Source organism: Rhinopithecus roxellana, chromosome 3 (assembly GCF_007565055.1).
Source record: "Rhinopithecus roxellana isolate Shanxi Qingling chromosome 3, ASM756505v1, whole genome shotgun sequence".
Classification (NCBI taxonomy): Eukaryota; Metazoa; Chordata; class Mammalia; order Primates; family Cercopithecidae; genus Rhinopithecus; species Rhinopithecus roxellana.
The window spans coordinates 13,222,954-13,244,733 of NC_044551.1; the positions used below are offsets into that span (position 1 = coordinate 13,222,954).

General features: G+C 35.8%; 1 protein-coding gene across 2 annotated transcripts in view; it reads right to left on the reverse strand.

Moving 5' to 3' along the window:
* Positions 1–21,780, reverse strand: part of CDH12 (cadherin 12) — a 1,165,810-nt gene that overhangs the window by 1,136,426 nt on the left and 7,604 nt on the right. The window lies entirely within an intron of this gene.

The window sequence follows — 21,780 nt, forward strand, 5'->3', positions numbered from 1 at the left end:
CTAGGGACTTGGTGCTCTGAGTCCCAACCCCTCTAGCCATGGCTGAAATGGGCCAATGTAGAGCTCGGGCTATGGCTCCAGAGGGTACAAGCCTGAAGCCATGGCATCTTCCATGTGGTGTTGAGCCTATGAGAACACAGAATTCAAGAATTGAGGCCTCTGCCTAGATTTCAGATGTATGAAAATGTCAGGATGTCCAGGCATAATACACCTGGCATTAATCTTTGATGTAAATCCAAAGAACTTAAAACTGAAATAATATATTGGCTAAGGAAATAGAAATTTTTAAGACTATAAAGAAACATTTATAAGACTATAAGGAGGTCCTCATGGAGAACCTCTGCGAGGGCAGTGTAGAAGGGAAACGTGAGGTGGGAGCCCCCACAAAGACTCCCTACTGGGGCACCACCTAGTGGAGCTGTGAGAAGACGACCACCGTCCTACAGTCCCCAGAATGGTAGATCCACTAACAGCTTGCACTGTACCCGTACACCTGGAAAAGCCTCAGACACTCATTACCAGCCTGTGAATAAGACTGAATGGGAAGTTGTACCCTGCCAAGCCAAAGGGGTCAAGCTGCCCAAAGCTATGGGAACCTTCCTCTTGCATCAGCCTGACCTGGATGTGAGACATGGAGTCAAAGGAGAACATTCCAGAGCTTTAAGATTTGACTGCCCCGCTGGACTTTGGACTTGCATGGGGCCTGTAGGCCTTTGTTTTGGCCAATTTCTCCCATTTGGAATGGCTGTATTTAACCAATGCCTGTATCCCCATTGTATCTAGGAAGTAAGTAACTTGCTTTTGATTTTACTGCTCATAGGCAGAAGGGACTTGCCTTGTCTTGGATAAAACTTTGGCCTGTGGACATCTGAGGTAATGCTGAAATGAGTTGAGACTTTTGGGTAGTGTTGGGAAGGCATGATTGGTTTTGAAATGTGAATATATGAGATTTGGTAGAGGCTAGGGGCAGAACGATATGGTTTGGCTCTGTGCCCCCACCCAAATCTCATACTGTAGCACCTATAATTCCCATGTATTGTGGGAGAGACCTGGTGGGAGATGACTGAATTATGGGGGCGTGTCTTTCCCATGTTTTTATCATAGTAGTAATTAGTTCTCATGAGATTTGATGGTTTTAATACCAGGAGTTGCACTGCACAAGCTCTCTCTTTGCCTACTGCCATCCCATGCAAGATGTGACTTGCTCCTCCTTGCCTTCCACCATAATTGTGAGGCTTCCCCAGACACGTGGAAACGTGAGTTCTCCATTAAACTTCTTTCCTTTGTAAATTGCCCCATCTCAACTATCTTTATCAGCAGCTTGAAAATGGACTAATACAGAAGGCAAGTAAAATAAATAGGAATCATAAAGGAAAATAATTTTCATTATTCACACATGATGAAACGCATTTTAAGGAAATACAACAATTCTAGATATAGTATGGAGATAGGAGAATTTTTTCTAGTTTGTTGGGCATAAAGTTAATATTAAATAATTGTGTTTCTACATAGCAGCAACCGTTAGAGAATGTACTTGAAACTCAAATGCCACTTAGAAAACAATAAAAATAGGAAATACTTTGGCATAAATTTGCAAAAATGTGCATAAGAAAAATTATAAATCTTACAGTAATACATTAATGTGAAATAAATTAAGAAGTACAAATTGCTTTTGATTGAGACTCAGGTTAAAAATAGCAACATTCACCAACTGGATCTATAAATAAACAGACTTGAGTCTTTTTGTTCTGATTTTGTTTTGGGTTTGTGTTTTTATCTGGAACTTGACAGGCTGAGACTAAAGAATGGCTATTCAACCCAAAGTAGCACAAATTTGGGATCTGATGTATTAGATAACAAAAATTACGTTATTACATTTTTTCCTGCTATACATATCGACATGATGAAACTCAAGAACATAGAATTGATCTAAATGAAGAAACTAATAGAAATATCTAACATAATGGTTGTTATGTGCTAGCCATTACTTTATGCCTGCTAAATAGTATAAGTTATTCAATACCCTCAACATCATGAGATGGGTTCACTAATTTTCCATATTTTGCAACTTAGGACATTGAAGCACAAAACAAGTTATATAATTTGCTAACAGATACAGGAGCCAGGAGTCAAACCTAGGTAGTCTGCCCACTGAAGCCAGGCTTTTCATGTTGACAACATCCTGCCTTTCTTAACTATACATGTGCATCTCAGAATAGTACACATGGCATTAATCATTGATGTAAATCCAAAGAACTTAAAACTGAAATAGTATATTGGTTAAGGTAATAGACATTTTTTATGACTATAAAGAAATAGGAGAATGATAACCTCAAAGTTCACAATAGTAACTGCCTTTAAAGCAGGAATGAAGGATGGAAACTGCAATGAGCTCCCAGGGTACTTCAAAATTAATAATACTGATTTTATTCTGTTCTTCTTTGAGTTCTTATTCATTGGCCTTAGTATATTGTTAACAAGCATTCATTTTTGTCTACTAAATATTTAATAAAACTTATTTAAAAAGTAAAATAATATGGGCGTTAGTTCTAAAGTTCCTCATTTATAGAACCGAGAAAGTCCCATAATCTGGAGAAGACTACCACATTTGGATTATATGGTTTCATTGTGGGAGCCAGAGACAGAAATAACTTGTAGCATATGAAAAGGGCAAATAATTTGATTAGAAAATATAAAACAATTACACGGCAGCAAGTGGAAATAAGTGCAAACTTTTACCCTAAATGGATCAAAAGGCTTATGGTTCAGGGGATCTGAGAAGAAAGAACTGTCTATAAATATTCTCTTTTTAAGTTACAGGTTATGTATCAGCACAAAAATGGAAACACATTGGGGAAATACATTTTTTAATTAGGTAATTGTAGACTGAACTAATGGTCTTATCAAAATCATGCTGGTTTTGGTTAAAGAAAAATTTGATAGGTATTACTTTTAAAATGTCACTGGGGGCCGGGCGTGGTGGCTCAAGCCTGTAATCCCAGCACTTTGGGAGGCCGAGACGGGTGGATCGCGAGGTCAGGAGATCGAGACCAACCTAGCTAACACGGCGAAACCCCGTCTCTACTAAAAAATACAAAAAACTAGCCGGGCGAGGTGGCGGGCGCCTGTAGTCCCAGCTACTTGGGAGGCTGAGGCAGGAGAATGGCGTAAACCCGGGAGGCGGAGCTTGCAGTGAGCTGAGATCTGGCCACTGCACTCCAGCCTGGGTGACAGAGCGGGACTCCGTCTCAAAAAAAAAAAAAAATAATAATAATAATAAAATAAAATAAAATAAAATAAAATGTCACTGGGATCTGCCATTGACCGTGTTCTATTTAAATGCTAATCTATATAGCCAAGTTAAAGGTTATATATATACTTCTGGTCGACATGAAGTAGGAAGGGATAGTTAATAACCTTAAATAAATTGAAAAGCAGATCTCAGTGACTGAATCCAATAACAGTGTGTGGCCGAAAAGACCTAAGAATTTTGGAAATTACTAAAAGTCAGCTGAAGGAATAAATATTTATAGTTCTCATTAAACTAATATGACCCAAGAGGGAGTTGTTTGGATTATAATATCTTGCTTGGATGGAAGTCATGGTCCTCACTGTATTCATTGCTAGAAAATCAATGGCTTCTCCAAGTACACAGAAATACAGGTAATTTTAGGCAAAGCAATATGACAGAATGATGTACATGAAGACTATTGTTTGAAGCATTGATTAAGAAGTTGGGGATGGTGAACATGGTTGTTGTATGGTTATATATATTTTCACTTGTACCTCCATTCATTCACTTAACAGATATTTTATTGATTATTCAAACATGCTAATGAAAAAGTTATTAGTTTCTATATTTTCCTGGGGCTCAAATAAGGAATAGCAAAAAAAGAGGAAGATAATTTTCAATTTTTCTGAGGGTCAAAGTGGTAGCGTCAAAAGGAGTTTGATTCTCATTATCAAAGAAACTGAAGGAAGTTTGATCAATTTCATAATTCGTTTTCTGTAAAAGAAATTCTAATAATAGATGAGTTACTGGGAAAAAAGGAAGCATACTATAGTGAGGAAAATGATACATTTTTAATTCAGCTGAGTAGATTTAAATTCTGTTTCTGTCGTATTCTAACTGGAAGACTTTGGGCAACTTAGTTAACTATCTGCAGTTTAATATTTTTCAGAGTGAGGCAACCTCAAAGCTTTTTGACACCCTATAAACACTATTGCATATACTTTACAATATCTTCCAAATATTTCTATCACCCTCAAGATACACGATACTTTATAGATGAGAAATCTGAAGTGGGTGTATTTTACATTATCTATTCAAGATACTGAAAGGATAGAATGGATTCAAATAGTGGTCCCAGTTATCCCTTGTGAGAAAATTATACAATCACAGCTTTGTCTTGGTCTACCAAAAGGAGGAGCGCCATACTTTAAGTGAGGCCTGGCTTTAAATGAGGCTTGGCTATGTGTCTTGCTTGCCTAATGTGATATTGTCAACCTTGAAGAGGAAAGACATACAAAATGGGCCGGGCGCGGTGGCTCAAGCCTGTAATCCCAGCACTTCGGGAGGCCAAGATGGGCGGATCACGAGGTCAGGAGATCGAGACTATCCTGGCTAACACGGTGAAACCCCATCTCTACTAAAAAGTACAAAAAACTAGCCGGGCGAGGTGTCGGGCGCCTGTAGTCCCAGCTACTCGGGAGGCTGAGGCAGGAGAATGGCGTAAACCCGGGAGGCGGAGCTTGCAGTGAGCTGAGATCTGGCCACTGCACTCCCGCCTGGGCGACAGAGCGAGACTGAGTCTCAAAAAAAAAAAAAAAAAAAAAAAAAAAAAAAAAAAAAAAAAAAAAAAAAATGCTCTTATTCACGTTGGCATGGACCCTTTCTGTTTCTGTTCTCACAGTGAGAAAATTCTACCCCAAGTAGTCACTGCCACTTATGCATCCCCAGAATAAATACATTGACAATGACCTTACCCTTGCTGACCAGAGCCTGAAATAAAGTTGTCCAGCAAAGGCTACTCTTCATCAAGGAACCACAGTTAATTGGTAGACACACATGAGCGTGAGAATAAAGTTGGTTGTGGATGGTCTATTATACAGCAATATTATGACAGTAGGTGACTTATAAATGAACCTGAAAAACCACAGCTTTTTAATGTTAGTGGTTTTCCTTTTGTATTTATATCAGCATAAAACATATGCACCAGATATTAGGTTATATAATATTGCATTATATCACACATCACTACTAAAGGCTAAATGATTTTTTAAAAGGTTAAATCAAAGCCTATTTTTGCTATAAAATGAATGCCTTCCTCATGCAATCTCATCAAAAGGATTAATAAACCTGGGCTAATTATTTCATCTACTACTGCATGGTAAGAAAGATGAAACATGAATTTCTATCATGTGGATCACAAGAAAAAAATTTCATCTATTCTAAAGATGGGATTAGACAATTAAATTGTTTAACGAAAGTTTTGTTTAATGTATTTCTAACAGGTATATGAAAATAGCATGGTTAATATTTATGTATTTGTAAAAATTCTAAAATTAGCAATTTATGTATGTATACATGTATATATATATATGCCAAAAATAACTTCGTTATAGCTTAGTTCATGAATATTATCCTGTAGTGTGAATGAATCCTAATCAGAATATTGACTTGAGTTATCCAAATATTTTTTAGATGATGGTATTCCCCCTAATGATCTCTTATAACTATTATATATAATTAGAAAAAAGGAGGCACTTGTTGCTTTTGAAGTTCTCCTTTATTTTCAAATCAAACAGTTAAGTGTTTTCCTTTTAATATAATTTTGTTCTCTGTGTATGTACACATATATATACATCTAGATGTATACATATACACACACATCTTTCATATTTCCTGTTTCTAATTATTTTCTGATTCCTAGAAAGAGATAATATATCATTTTTCAAATTGCCTTTAGAATTGAATTTCATATAAAACATCACCAAATTTGATTTTAAAATCCAAGTCCAATTATTTCATCTTATATTAAGTTAATTTTAATGTATTCTATTAGAGAGAAAGAAAATTATTCACTTCTCTATTAAATGTATGTGAACTATATTTTTCTGAATAACTATTACATGATATATATGATTAATATTAAACACTGATAACCAACATAAATATACTAAAAATGAAACAACATAAACTTCTCATTAACCACATCAACATAACTTTTCTTAAATCACCTATTTTATATAATTTATGAAGTATATCTTAGATCCAGTTTAGGCATAATTTAATACCTATTGTATCCTATATTCTGAGATTCAAATATTAAAAGATGAGAGATTCAAGAATAAATCAGTTCCTACTGATTTTCTCAAATGTTCATAGTTTAAGTTGAGAGACAGGCAAATCAATAAAATTAATAATATGAAATAAGGGGAAGCAGAGAAATATGTATTTCTATAAAGAAAAAATCTTTTTTGGAGGATGAGAAGAACTCAAGAAAAGTTTTCTAAGAAAATGATTGAGTTGAATACTCAAATATAAATGTGAATTAGTGAAAGAGAATTGAGATGATTCTGAGAAATGAAATAGAGGCAAAGGAAGGTAGGGGTTTCAGTGTGTGTGTGTGTGTGTGTGTGTGTGCATGCGCGCGCATGTGTGTGTTTCAAATGAGCCTGGAAAAGTACAAGACAGAGCATGGTGAGTGTTATGTCTAGGTCTTTAAACTTTATAGTTTATAGGAAGTAAATGGAGGATGTCAAGTGAAGGGATATGGCCATTTCCTCCTGGATAGATTAATGAGCTATATTCTAAAATATAAATTATAAAAACAAAACCAGGAAGACAAGGCTCTCACTAATTTTGAAGTAAAAATAATTAAATCCAGCCAGGCATGGTGAGTCATGCCTGTAATCTCAGCACATTGGAAGCCCGAGGCAGGTGGTTCAAGACCAGCCTGGCCAAGATGGTGAAACCCCGTTTCTACTAAAAATACAAAAGAATTAGCCAACCCCATCTCTACTAAAAATACAAAAAAATTAGCCAGGTGCGGTGGCAGGCACCCGTAATCCAAGCTACTTGGGAGGCTGAGGCAGAGAACTACTTGAAGTCGGGAGGGAGAGGTTGCAGTGAGCCAAGATTGCACACTACACTCCAGCCTGGGTGACAAAGCAAGACTCTGCCTCAAAAAAAAAAATAAAATAAAATAAAATAAAATAAATAAATAAATAAATAAATAAATAAATAAATAAATAAATCCATACAAAATAATAGTAAATAGAAATATCTTTGAAAGGTACTTAGAATTTAACTTATCTAGTCTTGGTTTGGCAGGTACTGGAGAAGAAGAAAAGGTGAAAGCCACTTCCAAGTTACAGATTTTCATGACTGAATGGGAGATGTTATTACTGACTAGAGTAAAAATAAAAAAAAAAAGTTATAAATCATATCTAAAAGGATGGGCTTTGGCATCAGAAACAACTGGCTTCTAACTCAGCTATTCCACTTAATTAGTTTTGTGACCTTGACATCAAATTTATCTGAGAGACTTGGCACCTTCATATACAGAATGGAAAATGTAGTGCTTGGAAGATTATTGGAGCACTAACTGTGATAATGCACATTAAAGTCCTTAGTATAGTACCTTACATAAAGTAAACATTTTGAAACATTAGCCAATATTTTTGTAAGTATTGGGAGGATGGGAGTAATGGTGTCACAAGACTGTTCTGTCTCAGCAAAGTCTGAAGTTTAAGAAATTGGCCAGGGCTTTAGATGTCCAGTCAGGAATACTTTGAATACAAGTGCGTGTTAAAATTATTAGAGCGTTGATTTTGCTCAGAGAAAATGTATGGGGTGAGAAATGCAGAGAGGTCTGGGAATCAGGTTTATTATCAAAGTGCCAGTGAGAGACACCCCTGAAGTAAGCCAGAAAGAAATAGATACACAAGGATAAAGAAATATTTTTAAAGTTTAAATCTAATTATAACACAGATATTCTAAATATATGCATCATATGGGAAGATTTTTTTTAAAAAAATACTGTTTATTTTCTTTCAATCTGTAATTTATTTCAGTCTTTGACAAGTAGGTGGTTTTGTGGGAGACCAGGGACAATTGTGAGAAGGAGCAAACATTTCAATTACCAACAAATGTCTTTGATACAAATATTATGTTTGCTCTTGCATTTCAGAGGCCCAATAATGTTCTTATTAAATCAATGATAATTATCCTTTCACATTTGATGTGCATCTTTAGTGGCATTCAGGTGTTTTAATTTAAATTTTTTAAATGATCATCTTTTTAGTCAGCAAAACTTTCATTTTCAAAATTCATAATTTTCTCTTAAAATATATATTCCCCATGCAAGTGCTCTACACTCAGTGATGAATTTAAGTTTCGTATGCCTAATTTTTTTCCTTAGTTTATATAACTGCTTTTCAAGGGTGCCCCAACTAGATATCTAGTGGCTTGAATTGCATTTTAACTTTAGATAGAATCTGGACTTAATGCCACAGCAAACGTAATGTAACCAATGGAATCAATCCAATAAGATCTGGAATCTTTTCTATGTTCTGACAATATCACAATGTGCTGTGCCACTAGCTCACTGGCTGGAGAAGAGTACAAAGAAAGCAAGGATAAAACTGTATTCATCATATTCTCTACAGGCCAGAACACAGTGCTGGCCACATAGTTGAGATTCAGTGAAGATGCCCTGCAGCCACCTGTTTTGTGAAATCACTGAGAAGGTTTAAAATGCAAACTATGCAAAATGTTGATGTGAAAGTCATATTACAATTTAAAAAGACACACCTTTTTATTGAGAAATAATTGATAAAAACATTGAGTACCTTACTGCTAATTGCATAGCAAAATATTTTCACTTAATTATCAAGAACTTGTGAAATTAGAGTTTTTACACACTTAGAATATAGAGTTATTTTAGAAAACATAGGAAAACTAGATAATGGTCTCCTTTCTTTGTTTATTCAGTGTTTTTAAGTATTTGAAAAGCTCTCTGTTGGAATATATTATTTTAAGAGCACATAATTGACAAGTTTTTTTATAATACTCATAATGTATAATATTGTAATGGTCATTTGATTAAATCAAGATGTATTACATTATACCAGAATTTCATCATCTCTCTTGGAAAATATTTTTCACTGACCAAATAGCCAACATTATAACACATGGTTATTTTTCTAAATCAAGCAAAGCCATCAGGAGGAAATAAACTTCCACTAAAAATGACCACTCTCTATAAGACATGCAACAGTCCTCTTTAGCTTTGTTTTGAACCGAAGGACATGACCCTCCATTAACTCTGCCCTCACCATTTCCCCATGAGATAGACTAGACAGCATGACTATCTGATGTTTTAGTGAATAATACTTGACCTTCAACAACTGAACACAAAGTGTTTTTGTTGTGTCTACTGCACTTTATAATTGCAAAATTCTTCTCTCATTAGATAAACCTCTTTTCCTCTGGAATAGGTGAGTGTTCAGCATCAGTACCATTTCTGCTGTGCCAGTTAGGAAAGTGAGAAACAGGGTCAAATGGCCTTTTTTCATGTCTTATATTTGACAGCTAGAATGCTGATTTTCAAAGAGCACAGTGGGAAAATAAAATAACTGACTAATTTATAATAATTATAGAGGAGACTGGAAAGAATGACAGGATATTTGTGGAGAGATTTAATGTACTTAATTAATTTGACCTCAACATCAACAGAAAGGTTTGCAAGTAGAGTTCTCCTAGGTATGTAGTATTTAAGGATGTTAATTTCAATGAGCACATTTATTGTAAAACGACATTCTCTTTCACTGTGATTTTAAACAGGTACAGTTTAAAAGCTCTCTTTTTCAAACTTATTCCCTTTCAACACAAAGCAAAGAAAAAGCTATGGCTCTGAATAAATGAGGTTACACTCATTTTATGGAAATCACACAGAAGATCAAGTGTCTTGGAAGCCAATTAATTTATTACTAAGATTAAGGGGCATATACTTAGAAATGTACTTACAACATCAATTATTTTCAACTATCTATCATAACAAATTTTACTGGCAAATGCATGTTATTCCAATGGATCATATTTTATACCTTACTTTTACCAATAATAGGCCATTTGACTTATACTTCTGAAAAAGGAAAGAAAAGCAAAGGAAAGGAAATAAGCAAGAAAAGAAGAGTGGATACAAAGGAAAGAAGAGAGGGAGAGGTAGAAAAAAGAGAGAGGAAGGAGAGTAGAGAGGGAGATCAAAAGAGGGGGAGAGAGATAAAAGTAAGTCACTATGGAATATAAGCTTAGCATTTTAGCAAATAAAAACTCATGAAATGTGCTCATAAAATAAAAAGCTGCCTAGTCTTGTAATAAATTTGCATTTCTATTTAGCAAAATACTGCAATGAGAAGGATTTTGAAGATATCTCCTGCAAGAATTTGTTAGCCTTTTGTTAAAACTTACAACTCTTTTGGAATACTGGTTATGAACCTATTTGTCATATCATGATTATTTCTATATTAATGTCTACACTCTATTCACATGTAACATTTTATTTCTGCTTTTTTACAAACTGCTTTGGCCTATTCTATCTTCTTGTTCTCAATTTGCAAAAATATTCTGGAAATGAAAAACAGTCACATTATTGAAAGATTTGTAAAATATGGAAAACCAGGATACCCTAAAGGAAATATTGCAGATGGGAAACAGCATTGTTATATTGCTATTTCAAATGTGTCCTCCATCACCATTTTCTTGGGCAGTTAATTATCTTTTGAACAGTCTTCCACTTTTAGGGTAAAAACTAGAAGTAAACATTCATTTTTATTCTTTGAATGGGAGCTAGATCAAGGAGAATAATCTTACTAATAGGAAGATGGGTTTATTTAGTGATTATTCATTAGTCATGATTATCTCTCTGTGAATCTTAGAATTTTTCTATGGTATTATTTTACCAGTAACCTATTTCTGACAAGGGAATTGTATTTTCACTGAGCATTAGAATCCTCCACTAACAAACAATTAATCTCACCTTCCTGTATTCTATATTTATTTATTTCTCACTCATCCAAAGTCAACTGTGAATCTGGGCAAATCTCCAGAAAGCTGTCCTCAATGTGATGACTCATCAGTTCCAAAATCATCTCCTGTTTCCACACTTGGCAGATCCCTGGGAGGAGGACTGGACAATAAAGAGCCAGCAATTAACTTCTCCTTCAGGGAAGTGATTGTCCCATTGTGTCATTTTCACTTAGTAAACTAAGTTAGAGGCCAGCTAACTTCAATGATGTTGGAAACTACAATCTTCCTTTGTGCCCAGAAAGAGAGGCTGAGCTATTGCTCATCTGTGTCAATGTCTGCATAGGAAGAGCATGGTATTAATTCCTTTCTTCACAACCAGTTACATGAAGTGATCTGCGGGATATAAAATTTCAAATAGTGCAAGAGGATTTGGATCAGGAATTGATGCCTAGTCTAAAAAGAAATAATTATGCAAAACTAGGCACAGAAAATTCTGGTTCTTTTTTTTTTTTTTTTTTTTTTTGAGACAGTCTCACTCTGTTGTCCAGGCTGAAGTGCAGTGATGCAATCTCAGCTCACTATAACCTCTTCCTCCCGGTTCAAGTGATTCTCCTTCCTCAGCCTCCTGAGTAGCTGGGACTACAGGCATGTGCCACCATGCTCAGCTAATTATTATTATTATTATTTTTTGTAGAGAGAGTTTCACTATGTTGGCCAGGCTGGTCTCAAACTCTTGACCTCGTGATCCACCCTCCTTGGTCTCTTAAAGTGCTGGGATTACAGATGTGAGCCACGGTGCCCGGCCAGTCCTGGTGCTTATTAAGGGGCTTTTTATGTTTTAAACTCCAATCTCTCTACATAACATGAACAAAATTTTACTCAAATGGCTCTTTTCCATGAGTGGAAGAAAGCTCTGTAAACTAACAATTGTGATGGGGTGTTTTGAATTCAGGTGTTTATTCAAAAAAAATATTAAACAAAGTTGTAAGTTTCCTGTTATAAAAGTGCCCAATTCCATTTCAGAAAATTCTGAAAACTAAGGGTAACCATGTAAATAAAGTGATCCCTACGATGAATACTGTAACTATTCCCACCATGTCCTTGGGAAATTCAAGGTTGTGACCAATCCAGAATTCCTGCTTTCATTAATTTTCCTAAATTTCTTATCTGAACTTCTTTAGTGCCAATGGAACTATCATTTAATGAGATATATGAATTGGAGCTAAAGAAGAATATCATATAAAGTCTTATGTAGACATGAAATTTGTTCTTTTCAATACTATACACATAATGCTTAGAACAGAGTGCGACAGTAAATATTGATTTAATGACCTAATATATAAGTGAAAGAAAGACACAAAAAATAATATGATCTTGGGACATCAAATTCACTATAAAATAATCCCAAATAGGCAGGTATGGTGGCTCATGTCTGTAATCCCAGCACTTTGGGAGGCTGAGGCAGGAGGATCGCTTGAGCTCAGGATTTCAAGACCAGCCTGGGCAACATATTAGATCCTGTTTCTACAAACAAACAAACAAACAAAAATTAGCTGGGTGTGGTCCCAGGTCCTCTGAAGGCTGAGGCAGGAGGATTGCTTGAGCCTAGCAGGTCGAAGTTGCAGTGAGCCATGATCTTAAAAATACACTCCAGTCTGGGCAACAGGGCAAGATGCTGTCTCAAAAATAAAAATAAAATAAAATAATCCTAAATACATAAAGAAAAAATCGTATAATTAAAAAAGTGTTATTAGGCCCTTCAGACTATTGCCATATGTCAGAAAAACAATTTGTATTACACAGAAACATATGTGAAAACACCAGTAGGTTGTTGACATTTTAGCCATGTAAAAATATGTTATTATGAAGAGAGTAAAGGATCACATCATACCTTTCAATGCACATTCTAGATACATTGAAGTGTTGAACATTTTATCACATGTTGCTTTATATTATAGCTTGACTTATACTAGACCATGAAATTAAAACAGGCTGATTAAATATAATTAGATACTAAACATTAAATAGAATTTACATAGAAACTACACTTAGCTGCTGAGTCATAATATGATTCTACGGTAGGTAGAAGCATAGTTTTGCTATTTCTTTGATGTGGAAGTTAAACAGTTCAAAGAAGTGTGTTTGGAAGCCAGTGTGAAAAGGAATAGACCTACTGCTCTGTCCTATATCAACTTGGTGAAACGGGTAGCATACTTCATAGATTCCTCTACCCTGTGGTTGCCAATTGAGAGTCAACCAGAAGTGCAATTTGAGCACAATTTGAAGGCAAAAGTGAAAAAGCAACCATTGTGTTCCAAGGTCATCGTAGAGAGATATTTGATGGAAAGATCCAGTGGGGGACAAGCAGGCCCACCTTGTCCTTGCTCTGCCATGTTCTTCATTCAGTTCTTAACCCTGATGACAGCCATGCTGACAAACAGCAACCTTAAGCAATCATCTCTATTTCCTTGGCTGTAGACCCATAGAAGCAGTTGTTCAAACGGGTCAACAGCTTCTTGTAGGCCTCTTCATGAGCAACCTGTTATGGTCCCACCACCCCAGTGACTGAATGTGCTTGGATTCCCAGATTCTCTTGCCAACTTTGACTGGTCCACCTGCACCCGTGCTTCAGGCAGCAAAGAGAGTGGCTTATTCTCTCTGATCCTCAGCCTCCACCTTCCAGACTGTCACTTCCCCAGCTTACGACTCATTTGGGTAAGTCATTCTAAAATTGAATCTCTTGTTCTCATAAAATTTAGAATGGGCTCTATTTCCATGACTGCAGCATAACTAATAAAACTGATTCACTGGTTAATTTTATTAATATTGAAAGAACAATAGCAACACCTCCATTAAAGGCAGGCAAAGAAAGATTTACCTAAAGGTAATATACATTTCTTAAAATGGGTATGTGAGTGTGTGTGTGTGTGTGTGTGTGTGTATTTTGAGATGAGGTCTCACTCTGTTGCCAGGCGGGAGTGCAGTGGCATGATCTCGGCTCACTACAACCTCTGCCTCCTGGGCTCAAGGGATCCTCTCTCCTACCTCAGCCTCCTGAGTAGCTAGGACTACAGACACACGTCACAATGCCAGGTTAATTTTTGTATTTTAATAGAGATGTGATTACATCATGTTATCCAGGTTGGTCTTGAACTTTTGGCTCAAGCAATCCACCTACCTTGGCCTCCCAAAGTGCTGGAATTATAGGCATGAGCCACTGTGCCCAGCCTTAAAATGTATAGATTAGCCTTTTAGGCAAGTTTGTTACTTAAGATAAAAGTTTTTGTTATTGGTAGTGTCGGTGTTTTTGTTAACAGGATTATGTCTACTCAATATCATTTGGAAGTTTCTTTATTCTTTCTATTGCTTTCTTGATGTATCATAGATTTTTTTGTAGGACAAGAGTTAGAAAAATTAAGGGGTTAAATATCATGCTACAACAAAAGGGGTTAAATATAATACTACAATAAAATAGATGAAAATATTTGCAATTTATTTAAATGGATATAATTCTTATACTTCATAAACATCATTTAAATGTTTCTCATCTCTGTGCGTGTGTATGCATGTGTGTCTCTATGCTAGTTTACAGTCAAAATTACTTGTTTTTATTTTTATTTTTAATTTTTATTTATTTTTTTTCAGATGGAGTTTCGCTCTTGTTGCCCAGGCTGACTGGAGTGCAGTGGCAGGATCTCGGCTCACTGCAATCTCCACCTCCTGGGTTCAAGCAATTCTTCTGCCTCAGCCTCCCGAGTAGCTGGGAATACAGGAATCCACCATCATGTCTGGCTAATTTTTTGTATTTTTAGTAGAGACAGGGTTTCACCATGTTGACCAGGCTGGTCTTGAACTCCTGACTCATGTGATCCTCCCACCTTGGCCTCCCAAAGTGCTGAGATTACAGGCATCAGCCACCATGCCCAGCCAACACTTGAAATTACTTATACCCTTGGCAGTTTATAAACTCTAATTTGCTTTAAGTCAATTTAACTGCAAACCCAGAAACACATAAGTAGATACTTGTTTGTACACGTGCTTCTATATATGCACAACCACAATTTCATTGTAGTTTGTAAATTGCTGAACATTTAAAAGCATGAAGGGTAAAGTATCTAAATATTAGATGCAAAAAGAATGGTAGGCAGAGGTAATTTTACCTCTACCACCATTGAGGAGTCTTTATAAACAATAAGTTAAAACTCTGATTTTAATTTGTCAAGTGCAATTGAAACCACAAAATTACACTCACACACAAACCAGAACAAACTAAGTACTACGGATGCTGCAGATGTTTTATTTTGCAGTTTTAAAATTCAACCACATTTTTCTTGTTATAAACAAATATATACCATGACTTTTTAAAATCTTTTTCTTTTTTGTTTTTGTTTGTTCGTTTGAGAGAGAGTCTCACTCTATCACCCAGGCTGGAGTGCAGTAGTGCCATCTTGGCTCATTGCAACCTCCACCTCCCAGGTTCGAGCAATTCTCCTGCCTCAGCCTCCGGAATAGCTGGGACTACAGGTGCAAGCCACCACACCCAGCTAATTTTTTAAAAAAATATTTTTAGTAGAGACGGGGTTTCACCGTTTTGGCCAGGATGGTCTTGATCTCCTGACCTTGTGATCCACCCATCTCGGTCTCCCAAAGTGCTGGGATTACAGGTGTGAAATGAATGCATGCATACTCATGCTAATAAATGCTCAGGTATGCTTATATCACACTAAAGTCACATAAATAACTGGCATAACACAGTGATTTATAAGTATTATATATTTATATAAATGCTGTATATGTAATATGCTATATTATAATATACATTATACATAATATAATCTGTTTACAGATGTATAGCAAATGCTTACTATACGTTAGTCTGTTAGACACTGTTATCTCTTGAAACATATGAGCACACAAGACATAAAGATCCCCGTTCTCCAAGTGTTTATATTCCAGAAAGGAGAGGTGGAAGTAAATAATAAATGTAATATAAGAAAATAAAAACATAGACCAGGATAGGAAAATTGTATTATGGAGTTTTATATAATTTTATACAATTGTATAAACAGTTTTATATCATTTGCATATTAAATAGAGAGGATAGCCCTCATAGAGAAGGGGGATTTAAACAGAGGCTTGAAGGTAATTAGCCAAGTAGGTGGCTGGCAATTAGCATCCCAGTCAGAGGGAATGGCTAGCGAAGGAGGGAGTAAACCTCCTAAGCTCCAGGAAAAGCAACAAGAGTTGGACAGAGCTGCAAAAGAACAAAGAGAAGGACGTGGGGAGAACAGATCAGAAATAGAATGAGGCGACACAGACTACACAGACCCTTGGTACTTCCTCTAAGGTAAATTGGGAATTACCAGACAGGTGACATGATCTGCCATATTTTAAAAGGATAACATTTTCTCTTGAGGCTAATCTTTGGAGAACTAGAAGCAGTAATCTGGATAAGCAGTTACTACTACTGGAGTCATGATAACAAAAGAGCAACAGATGAAAATTGGTAGAATCCTACACATACTTTGGATGTAGAGACAACAGGATCTCCTGGCAAACTAGATATACAATGTGAGTGAAATAGAGGACATAAAAGGGTTTGATTGAGAGATTTCACCTTGAGGAATTGGAAGGATGGAGTTAATATTGACAGACATCGTGAAATCTGAGCATAGAATATTTGTGAGTGAAGACCTGTGATTCATTTTGGACTTGTGAATTTGGAATGTCTATTAGATATCCGAGGAGATATACCAAAAAAGCAGTTGGGTATAGGAGATTAGATTTTGGGAGAGCTGAGCTGGGAAATATATATTTGGGAGTTTTCAGCATATGGTGTTTAAAACTATGAAGTTGGATGAGATCACTAAGGGCGTGGGTGTAGATAGACAGGAGAAAACTAATGCTGCTCCAACACTGTGGGGAGAACAGAAGAAACTAGCAACTGGAACTGAGAAGGAATAGCTAATGAGGCAAAAGGGAAAACCAAAGTCATGTGGGCATCTGAAAATCCAACTTTAAGAATTGTGTTGAGGAGGAGGGAATAATTAACTGAGCCAAATAAACATTATGTAAATTGTATACAAAGAGTAGTCTATACTTATGCATTTATGAGCCAGCAGGAAATTTTTGAGAGAATACTTAACAAACTGCTGGTTTGAGCAATTGTCTCTTGGAAGTGAGATGGCAGGTGAATAGAAAGGGAGATGAAGTGTTCAACACATTCAGCTATAACCACATGATTCTGCATACATCACACACATAATAAAATATGAAAATATGCTTAAAATAACAATAATCATGTAGGTGGCAAAAAATACTTGCGATGACAACAGAACAGATGAAAACCACAAACAGATTATATTTGAAAACATTTTTTAAATGAAAAGCAATCCTCATAATAGCATCCATGGAACTAGTACTGTCATGGAACCCAAAATCAAATTCTTTTAGTCATGACTGGGACTAAACTTTACTTTCACATGACTTCTTTTAAAATGCAAACATGTTACCTGAAATGCAGTCTCAAAAGTATTTTAAATGGAATACGTCTAAAATTATATGTGCATAGACAGCTAAGAAAAAACCGTATGCAACATAAGGAAAAAAAAATCAAAGTTCTTAGACTCTGTAAACATGAATGACAGTAGGTTGTAGAGCCTGAGAGGAGGGATTTACAATCCAATACATGGCTGCCCATGAAAGACATGGCCTATTAGAATGTTGTGCAAGAGAGTTTTTTTGCAAGAGAGTTACAGAGACAAAAAAAATAGTCAAGGACCAGAGTTTACTAGAGTAAATAATGTGGAATGGGGTAATAACCAAAGATTTATTGGTGTTGTAGGCCAAGAGTACATGGTTAGTCAGGATAAAGACAAGGTATCATTAATGTAGTAAGTTACAAGGTATGTGTTCACTCTAGAACGAAAGATGAAATCCCATAGTAAAATTGAAAATGTTAAATTACTTGGATTTTTCAGTATGAGATGAGAGTTAATAATGAAACTATTTCCAGAAACAAAGGAAGGTTGGAAAATAGAGGCTAGGAGAGGTTTTAATATTTTTGCAATTAGTCATCAAAAAACAATCAAACTTCATTCTACCATGGTAATACTCCCTAATGCAGTTTTCTAAATCTATTTTAAACAACAAGAAATAAGCCACAGGAAAAGGAAGATAATGCCTTTATACATATTGTAACTGTTTACTTGTGTTTACTTTTCTCAGTTTCTATCAGAGAAAAGGCAGGTGTATTTTTTTGATTTGTTTTTGTAAAGTGAATTTAGCTTTACTTTTTCAAATTGAAATTATCTTATTTTCAGAGTTTGAAACGTTTATTGGCATTAAAGAATAGAAGAGTAAATGCATTTACAAAAATTTGTTAAATAACCATTAATGAATATATCTTGGCACTGTGTTAAAGTTATTAATCATAGCTTTGTGACTGGGAAGCAAAATATAATAATTTTTCAGGGTAGCTCTTTATGAATCCTCAATACTGGGGAAGTCTTCTCCAATTCTATCTGTGAAAACACTCATAACTTACCAGTTCTCCATGGTGACATGAACTAATGGACCATCTTTAAATAAATTCACTAAGAGATCCAGAATATAGCACAATGTTCTTTTTCTCTGTAGTACTGTGAAATTAGCATCAAACACAGAAGCATTCACTATTCTTTACCTCCCCCATCGTTGTCATCTCTACACTGTAAATCATAGAGCCAGAAAAAATGAAGTTGTTTCCCTTCTGTCATTCATATTTCATAGCTTCCTCTATCGTGTGAAAGTATTTCATTTTTAGGAAGGATTAATGCCAAAAGAGTTTATTACCTTCTATCAGAAACATTTAGCTAGCTTTAGAGATCTCACTGAAGAAGTTGTTCTTAACATTTGTGGGGTGTGTGTGTGTGTGTGTGTATGCATACACATGGGTAATAAACATGAAATGTGAAGGCACTGCAAAAATGTTTTGAAAGATATTTAAAATATATTTCCAGTGCATTTTCTTTATTTTCATGACTGCTTACCACAGACACATGCTTCTAGAGAGACTACAGAATTAAAAAGAAAACAGACATCTAAAGAAAGCAATTATCATGTTGGCACTGTAAAGCAGGTTTTTTGGCTGCTTAGTAAGACATTTATAAGAAATATGACTTTTTAAAAAGTTATGAGCACATTCAATGTCCACCAGCTTTGTCTCACTGTGTAGGGCTGTGTCTGTGTGCATGTTTTTGTATTAATGCATGAGGAAACGGGGGTAACTGAGAAATGGGAGTGTACTTGTAAAGGTGCTTATTTGTATACAATCTGCCCACAGTTTTTCCATCCTTCATCAATAAAAAAAGAGAAAATGCCTGTCATTCTGTTCCAGAAGATGTCCAGATGAACTGTGAATAAGCAGCTGTTATTCTCACAAGAAAATTGACTGAAATCTCATACTCAGTAAAAAATAATTTATCTGCAGTTATCATACACAAAGCTTCATGGAGTTACACATTAAGGTTTCCTATAATAATTTGGAAACCTACAGGAACAAGGGTAGGGGCTGGACTCATTATTTGGATGTGAATACATGACCCACATGAATGTTAGAGATAATGGGCAACTTAGCACACTCCAAATCAAACAGTTTCATGATCCATCATTAACCTAAGTGAGCCTTCACTTTATTGAAGCAGCCCTCTAAATGAATAGGTCATTGCCTGCTTAAAAACTCAAAGATCTGTTAATATTCCAAGGACTTAGAGTCTATTAGATCAGACAACCTGAGCATGTACAAAATTGTAGACACACTGGATAGCTATCATCCTTTAGTGTATATATAAATATTTTAAAGGATACTCTTTGATACTTGATTTAAACAGGGAACACTGCATTTGTGACATTATTCTGCATGAATGTGCATATGTGTCAAGTTCAAAGAAAAAGAAAACACTCTGTAGAGAGATACTCCGCAAGAGGAAATAAGTTTCCACTCTAAGCTGACTTTCATAATGCAATTAAATCCATTAGAGAGAATGGAATTTCAAATACTGTTCAAATTAAGGCAGTGCAGTCAGAAGCAGCAGCAATTCAGGAAGAATTAGCAATGCCCTTCTGAAGAGAGCTACTGAATTAAACCTCGGAGGGCTTTAAGATTAAGTCATTTAATTGCTACTTTAGGAGCTCCAGACAGTGCACAGAGTTGAGTCCAGGTGTTAATACTGATTCTCCTCTGTTCTCTTCAGATAACGAAACTGAATCTTAGAGCCAATTAAGGCAAACTTGAAAGGCCTTCTTCCCCCTTTTCAGTATGTTCCAGGTGTTTTATTTTAATTGTAGACAACATGGGAAATTGAGCACATTATACATAGTGAGATATTATTAAATCTTGAGTTGAAAAGATAACCAATACTCATCCATATTATTTTGCCTTAAATTGCAAAAACTTGTTTTTTTGTAGAATGACACTCATATTGTGTTTATTTTATTCCCCTAATCATTTTCACCTGAGAACACAGTTGCTGTACCAAATACTGACACTAATAACATGACCAGTTAATGATTAGTACATTTATAGGCCAAGGTAAATGCATGAATAAATTACAATAGAAAGTTCTATAATTCACAAGTGTGTCTCACACCCCTCCCTCAACATATCCCTCAACATATCCACTTTTAACATATTATGATGTAAATTGCTCAAACTCCTTTAATATGCATATGTTTAGGTGAATTTATGCACTCTTATCCATGCCTTCATTTATTCATTCACCAAACAAAAGTGATTGAGGGCTGCTATGTGCCCATCACTATTATAGGACTTTCCTCATGGGACTTGCATTTTACATTGAAAAACAAACAGTGTAATTCAACATCATATAATATGAAGTAGGTCCTATTTTATAAAATGAAGTTGGATAAAGGTAGAGATGATTCTTCTGCAGAAGAAAGTGCTACTTTCAGACAATTGTTAGAGAACATCACTCTGATGTAATGACAATTAAACCAAGATTTACATGAAATAAAGGGGGATGATGGGTGTGTGCCAAGGCCTTGTGGCACTGTTGAACTTGATGTAATGAGAAAGGAAATGGAGGCGCTTGACCAGATATTGGTTTTAAGCCATGGGAAGTACCTTGATACTATATCTGAGGGTGTACATCTGGCTACTGTGTAATGAGTTGGGGTCGGGGAGAAGGGAGAGTGTAAAAGTAAAGCAGAAATATCTGTTTAAAGACTAGTGCACAGTCTAAATGTGAGACAACAGTGTCTGGAGTGAAGGTGACTGTGGTGTAGGAAGTGAAGTTACTGGTTGGAAGTTACTGGGTTTTTGAAGTTACTGGGTTGAAGACATATTTAGAGAAGGAAGTCAGGAAGCAGTAGAACTGATATTGTACCACATTTGGGTGGAAGGAAGAGGAGCAAGGTCTCAGAAATGACCCTTAGGTCTTAAGAAATTGGATGGATAATTATGTTATTCACTGAGATAAAGATTAGGAAAATGGGTATATTTAGGTTGTGGTAAAGAGGAGCAGAAATGAAAAGTTTGGTTTTGAACAAGTTGAGTTTCAAGTGACTGTTAGATGCCTAGATGAGTTTGCGTCCTTTGTAGGGACATGGATGCAGCTGGAAACCATCATTCTTAGCAAACTATCACAAGAAGAGAAAACCAAACACCGCATGTTCTCACTCATAGGTGGGAATTGAACAATGAGATCACTTGGACTCGGGAAGGGGAACATCACACACTGGGGCCT